Raw genomic sequence first — 7,279 nt, 5'->3', positions numbered from 1 at the left:
AGCAGTCAATGAGAAGGAGGGGTAAAGGGTATGGTCTGTGTATTAGTTAGTGTTCTCTGGAGAAACAGAATCAACAGGGAACACTCACAAATAGAATATTTATAAAAGTGTCTCACGTGACCACAGGAATGGAGAGTCCAAAGGCTGTGAAGCAGATGATTCTGATGGAGGGTCTGGATGAACTCCACAGGAGAGGCTCACCAGCCAAAACAGGAAGAGCCTGTCTCTTCTGAATCCTCCTTAAAAGGATTCCTGTGATTGGACTAAGCATCACTCATTGCAGAAGACACTTCTCTTTGGCTGATTATACATGGAATCAGCTGAGGATGCAGCTGACGTGATCATGATCTAATTCTATGAAATGTCTTCATTGCAACAGACAGGCCAGCACTTGCCCAACCAGACAAACAGGTACCACAACTTGGCCAAGTTGACACATAAACCTGACCATGACAGTCCACCCCTTGTCAACTTGGCAGCTATATATATCACCTTAAACCATACCCAATTTCCAAATAAAAACAATAAAACACACATTTTTTCTTTTACCTAACAATACTCAACTGTCCTGCATATAACCGGAAACACATTAAGTCTCTTCAGAATAGGGAGCAAATCCTTGAGCAACATTCATTCTCAAACTTGATATCTTACAACTTAAATAGTATAACACGAACAAAACAGCATTACAGTCCTCACTTCTGTAACTGATCATGTGGTCAAAGTTCATATTTATCACTACCTTCTTCCACTACCCATTCCATGTTCCCGTTACCCTCAGCAAGCACATCAGCTGGCCATGGATCTTTGCCTCTTGGGGTGACCCAAACCTTCATTCCTGAAGTTTCAGAGCCATTTGTAGTCTTGCCTCGATTGGGTTGTTGCAGTTTTCCATTGATTTTAATCACAGGGCATGGTAGTACTAAAAGACGCCCTAGGGGACCTCTTATATTCCAAGAAAACTCTTGTTTACCTCCATTATGTAGTTGCAGTCCTACTTCCCCCTGATAGTCAGGGTCAATCACCCCAGACAATAATGTAATCCCCTTCTTGGCTTGTTGATCCAGTGGCATAAGTTGCCCAAAGTGACCAGGTGGCAGTCTTAGATTCCAGTTCAATGGAATCATTGTTGTTTCTCCTGGTGGAAGCATTCCCCCTTTTGGAACTAAAACCTGTAGACCAGCAGAGCTCAGGGTCACAGGGACAGGAAGCAAAAATTTTCCTAGTGGATCACTAGGGGTAATAGTGAGTGGTACCACTCCCATTTCCACCCCTTGGTTACTGGACCCATGGATTCTGGCTATGGGAGAAACAGCATCATACAGCAGATGCTGATTCAGAGCATATACAGCTTCCTGGAGAACATTATGCCAGCCTTTCTATATATTGCCACCTAGTTGGCACCGTAATTGAGTTTTCAAAAGGCCATCCCACTGTTCTATCAATCCAGCTGCTTCTGGATGATGGGGAACATGGTAAGATCAGAGAATTCTATGAGCATGTGCCTATTCTTGCACTTCATTTGCTGTAAAGTGTGTTCCTTGATCAGAAGCAGTGCTATGTGGAATACCATGATGATGGATAAGGCATTCTGTGAGCCCACAGATGGTAGTTTTGGCAGAAGCATTGTGTGCAGGTAAAGCAAACCCATATCCAGAGTATGTATCTATTACAGTTAGAACAAATCACTGCCCCTTCCATGAAGGGAGTGGTCCAATGTAATCAACCTGCCACCATGTAGCTGGCTGGTCACCTTGGGGAATGGTGCCATATTGGGGGCTGAGTGTAGGTCTCTGCTGCTGGCAGATTGGGCACTCAACAGTGGCTATAGCCAGGTCAGCCTTCGTGAGTGGAAGTCCTTGTTGCTGAGCCCATGCATAACCTCCATCCCTACCACCATGACCACTTTGTTCATGAGCCCACTGGGCAATGACAGGAGTTGCTGGGGAAAGAGGCTGACTGGTATCCACACAACGGGTCATCTTATTCACATGATTATTAAAACCTTCCTCTGCTGAAGTTACCCTCTGGTGTGCATTCACATGGGATACAAATATGTTCATGTTTTTAGCCCACTCAGAAAGGTCTATCCACATAGTTCTTCCCCAGACCACTTTGTCACCAATTTTCCAACTATGGTCTTTCCACATCCCTGACCATCCAGCCAAACCATTAACAACAGCCCATGAATCAGTATCCAAACGCACCTCTGGCCAGTTCTCCTTCCAAGCAAAATGAACAACCAAGTGCACTACTCAAAGTTCTGTCCACTAGGAGGACTTCCCCTCATCACTGTCTTTCAAGGACACCCCAGAAAGGAGTTGTAATGCTGCAGCTGTCCACTTTCGGGTGGTACCTGCATATCATGCTGAACCATCTGTAAACCAGGCCCAAGTTTTCTCTTCCTCAGTCAATTCACTGTAAGGAACTCCCCAAGAGGCCATAGGTCTGGTCTGGGAAAGAGAAGGTAATGTGACAGGAGTGAAGACCATGGGCATTTGATCCACTTCTTCATGTAACTTACTTGTGCCTTCAGGACCTGGTCTGGCCCTATCTTGTATATACCATTTCCATTTTACAATAGAGTGCTGCTGAGCACACCCAACTTTATAACTTGGTGGGTCAGACAACACCCAGCTCATGATAGGCAACTCAGGTCTCATGATAACTTGGTGGCCCATGGTTAAGCGTTCAGTCTCTACTAAGGCCCAGTAGCAGGCCAAAAGCTGTTTCTCAAAAGGAGAGTAGTTATTTCCACAGATGGTAAGGCTTTGCTCCAAAATCCTAAGGGTCTGCATTGTGATTCTTCTATAGGGGCCTGTCAAAGGCCCCAAACAGCATCTCTATTTGCCACTGAAACTTACAGCACCATTGAATCTGCTGGATCATATGGCCCAAGTGGCAGAGCAGCTTGTACAGCAGCCTGGACCTGTTTCAGAGCCTCCTCTTGTTCAGGTGTCCGCTCAAAATTAGCAGATTTTCCGGTCACTCGATAAATGGGCCAGAGGAGCACACCCAAATGAGGACTATGTTGTTGTCAAAATCTAAAGAGACCAACTAAATGTTGTGCCTCTTTTTTGGTGATAGGAGGGGACAGATGCAGCAATTTCTCCTTCACCTTAGAAGGGATATCTCGACATGCCCCACACCACTGGACACCTAGAAATTTCACTGAGGTGGAAGCCCCCTGTGTTTTTATTGGATTTATCTCCCATCCTCTGACATGCAAATGCCTTACCAGTAAGTCTAGGGTAGTTGCTACTTATTGCTCACTAGGTCCAATCAACATGGTGTCATCAATATAATGGACCAGGGTGATGTCTCATGGGATGGAGAAATAATCAAGGTCCTTGTGGACAAGATTATGACATAGGGCTGGAGAGCTGATATACCCCTGAGGTAGGACAGTGAAGGTATATTGCTGACCTTGCCAGCTGACAGCAAACTATTGCTGGTGGTCCTTACTAACAGCTATTGAGAAAAAATCATTTGCCAGATCAATAGCTGCATACCAGGTATCAGGGGATGTATTGATTTGCTCAAGCAGTAATACCACATCTGGAACAGCAGTCACAATTGGCGTTATCATGTGTTTGAGCTTATGATAATCCACTGTCATCCTTAAAGACCCATCTGTTTTCTGCATAGGCCAAATAGGAGAGTTGAATGGGGATGTGGTAGGAATCATCACCCCTGCATCCTTCAAGTCCTTAAGAGTGGCAGTTGTAGAAGCCAAGAGTTTAAAGCAAGACCTACAGAATTTGTTGCAAGCTGCTGGCCTCGGGATGGCAGCAGTAAACTGTGGAGATTGTTATGTAGAGCAGTCTGGGAGGAAGAGAATGTTTACCCAAAACAGTTATGTTAAGTATGAAGAACACTGTGAGATAAGAATCTTGCTCCCTCAGGAAATGCCTGCATATCTATTGACATCCTGTGGTATATAACAAGGATCTGGTTGAGAATAAAGTGGTCTGAAGTCTGTCTGAAGTAAACTCAAGCTTCAGACCCCCTGAGCCCGTCTGTGTCTTTCTTTCTTTCTTCCTTTCTTTTTTTCTCATCATTCCTTAATATCCTTCGAGCTCCATTTCAATAGGAAGCAACAGGCAGTGATCTCTGCAATCCCTCCAGGATACCAGTATTGCTTCTGATTTACTATTTTGCTTGGTAGGGATAGTTCTAGTGGCTTCCACTTAGCCTTGCCGACCATAATAGCCCTCACTGCACAAGTTAGAGAGCCAATGTGGGGATTCTGCCAGTTGCTCAGTATGTCTCTACCAATTATACATTCTGGAACTGGGGAAATAACTATAGAATGGGTCTGGGGGACCACTGGACCCACTGTGAGATGGACCTGAGCTAAAACTCCATTGGTCACCTGGCCTCCATAAGCCCCCACTCTGACTGGTGGACCAGAATAACATTTTGGGTCCCCTGGAATTAATGTCACTTCTGAACCAGTGTCTAATAATCCCTGAAATATCTGATCATTTCTTTTTCCCCAATGCACAGTTACCCTTGTAAAAGGCCGCCGGTCTCCTTAGGGAAGGCTTGGAGGAAGATTAACAGTATAAATTTGTGGCAGTGTAACGGTTCTCCCCCAGAGGGACCTGCCCTCCCCTTCATTCATGGGGCTCTGGGTCTGTAAACTGTTTCAAGTCTGGAAATTGATTAAGGGGCCGTGACTCTGTGTTTTTGTAATTCAAGTTAGACTTCTGTTCACTTGACCTAGAACTCTTTTATTTATACAGCTCAAACGAGAATTTAGTAGACTGAACTTCTATTGTATTTCTAGGTACCCCATGATTTACTAGCCAATGCCACAAATCTCTGTGAGTCATATAATTTTGATGCCTACTTTGAGTTTGCTGTCTATTATGATAGCCACATCTACCCTGTCTTTGGTGATTACGTGCTGCCACCTGGCTTCTGCCAACTTGGGATCCCATCATCCCCATTTTGTTTAAAGATTCCAGCTCAGTGACAGCAGTTCCTACAGTAATATCTGATCTACAGAGAAGTGCAACCACAGAGCTCTTCAGGGATGATGGTGATAGTCTCACGAATTTATTTCTCACTGTTCTGGTAAAAGGTGCATCCTCCAGACATTCCTGGGGTGTAAGAGCAGGCTTTGCATGATAACTCAACTCTAACATTCCAATCTCTCTAAGCCTCTGGATCCTCTCATCTACATTTTACCAGGGCATTTCTAGCATTTCAACTTCAGGTAATGTCGGCCAGCTTTTGATCCATGTTTCAACCAACCATCCAAACAAACTGTTAATGGTTCTTCTAACCCCTTGAGCTATAACACTGAATGCAGAATCTCTGCTTAGTGGGCCCATATCAATAAATTCAGCCTGATCCAGCCTTATATTCCTCCCACCATTATCCCACACCCTTAAAATCTATTGCCACACATATTTCTCTGATTTCTGTCTATATAAATCAGAAAACTCACACAGTTCTTTCGGAGTATAACATACCTCCTCATGTGTGATACTTTGTACCTCACCTTTAGGGGTCTGTTGGAACTTTAGTCTAGTTACAGGTCTGGAAGAAATGAGGGGTGGTGGGGGTGGGTCATGAAAAGAATTTGCTTCAGGGTCTTCGTTTGCAGTTTCATCTGGTGAAACAGGATTAATCATTCTAGGGCTAATCCCTTCAGGAGGAGGTTGGGTGGCCAACTCCTCAAGGCGGGCTGGAGATGGGGTGGTTATGTCCTCAGGGCAAACTATTACAGGGTTACCTAGAGAAGACTCAGCATGATCTAGGGTTTCGACCTCACCCCTGACATCATTATCAATCTATATGTCATCATCCCATTTTTCAGGGTCCCATTCCTTTCCAATCAATGCCCTCACTTTAATGGCAGACACCATGCAAGACTGAGATTTCAGTTTACGTTGTAAAGTTGCTACTCTAACAATAAAATTCTGAGTCTGATTTTCAGAGATCTCAAGTCTACAGCTATAAGAAATAAGATTTTCCTTCAGGATACTCATAGAAATGTCTACATCTGTCAGACGGCGCTTAAGCTTCTCACTGGAGACTTAAGCTCATCCCTTTCACTCCTTAATGTAGCCAGTGTATCTAACAACAACCAACCAACATCTCTATACCTCTTATTTCTACAAACCTCTGTAAAGGTGTTAAAAACATTATCCCCCCAGAGTCTGGTTTCATACAAGTGAAGCATTAGGAGAATCACATGGTGATATTTTGACTATCTCTTTTGCCAACTCAATCTATGGATTAGTAGTGTCATTCTAATTATGAGGATCAGAGTCCTTAGTATCCTTGAGTCCACTCAGAATAGAAAACCATTCATAAAAACCCATTTTTAAGATTCTGTTTCTTACGAACCACTCCTGGTACCAAGATGTATTAGTTAGGGTTCTCTGGAGAAACAGAATCAACAGGGAACACTCAAAAATAGAAAACTTATAAAAGTGTCTCACATGACTACAGGAATGCATAGCCCAAAATCTGCAGGGTGGGCTGTGAAGCCGATGATTTAGATGGAGGGTCTGGATGAACTTCACAGGAGAGGCTCACCAGCTGAAACAGGAAGAGCCTGTCTCTTCTGAATCCTCCTTAAAAGACTTCCCGTGATTAGATTAAGCATCATGCATTGGAGAAGACCCTCTCCTTTGGCTGATTACAAATGGAATCAGCTGTGGATGCAGGTGTGGATGCAGAATTAGAATCATGATCTAATTCTATGAAATGTCCTCATTGCAACAGACAGGCCAGTACTTGCCCAACCAGACCAACGGGTACCGCAACTTGGCCAAGTTGACACATGATCCTGACCATGACAGTATGAATGAGTTCTTTTCTTTTTATTTTTTTTTCTGAGTTGATGCAAATTTTCTAACAAATGATCATGGTGATGAATATACAACTATGTGATCATATTGTGAGTTATTGATTACATACCAAGAATGGAATGATCATATATTAAGAAGTTCGTATTTGTATGTTTAAAAAAATTTAAAAATTAAAAAAAATATATTGGATATATGGAAATACTAGCGGTCAAGTGAGGGTAAGGGGTATGGTATGTATGAGTTTTTCTTTTTATATCTTTTTCTGGAGTGATGTGAATGTTCAAAAAAATGATCATGGTGATGGATACAGAACTATGTGATGATACTGTAAGCCACTGATTATACACCATGTATGGAATGTTTGTATATTAAGAATGTACGTGCTTGTACATTGTATCAAAAAAATGAAAAACAAATTTTAAAAAAAGTTGCCCAACTTAAAAAAATAT

The sequence above is a fragment of the Tamandua tetradactyla genome, chromosome 6 (assembly GCF_023851605.1).
Source record: "Tamandua tetradactyla isolate mTamTet1 chromosome 6, mTamTet1.pri, whole genome shotgun sequence".
NCBI lineage: Eukaryota > Metazoa > Chordata > Mammalia > Pilosa > Myrmecophagidae > Tamandua > Tamandua tetradactyla.
This window is presented reverse-complemented; position numbering follows the sequence as displayed.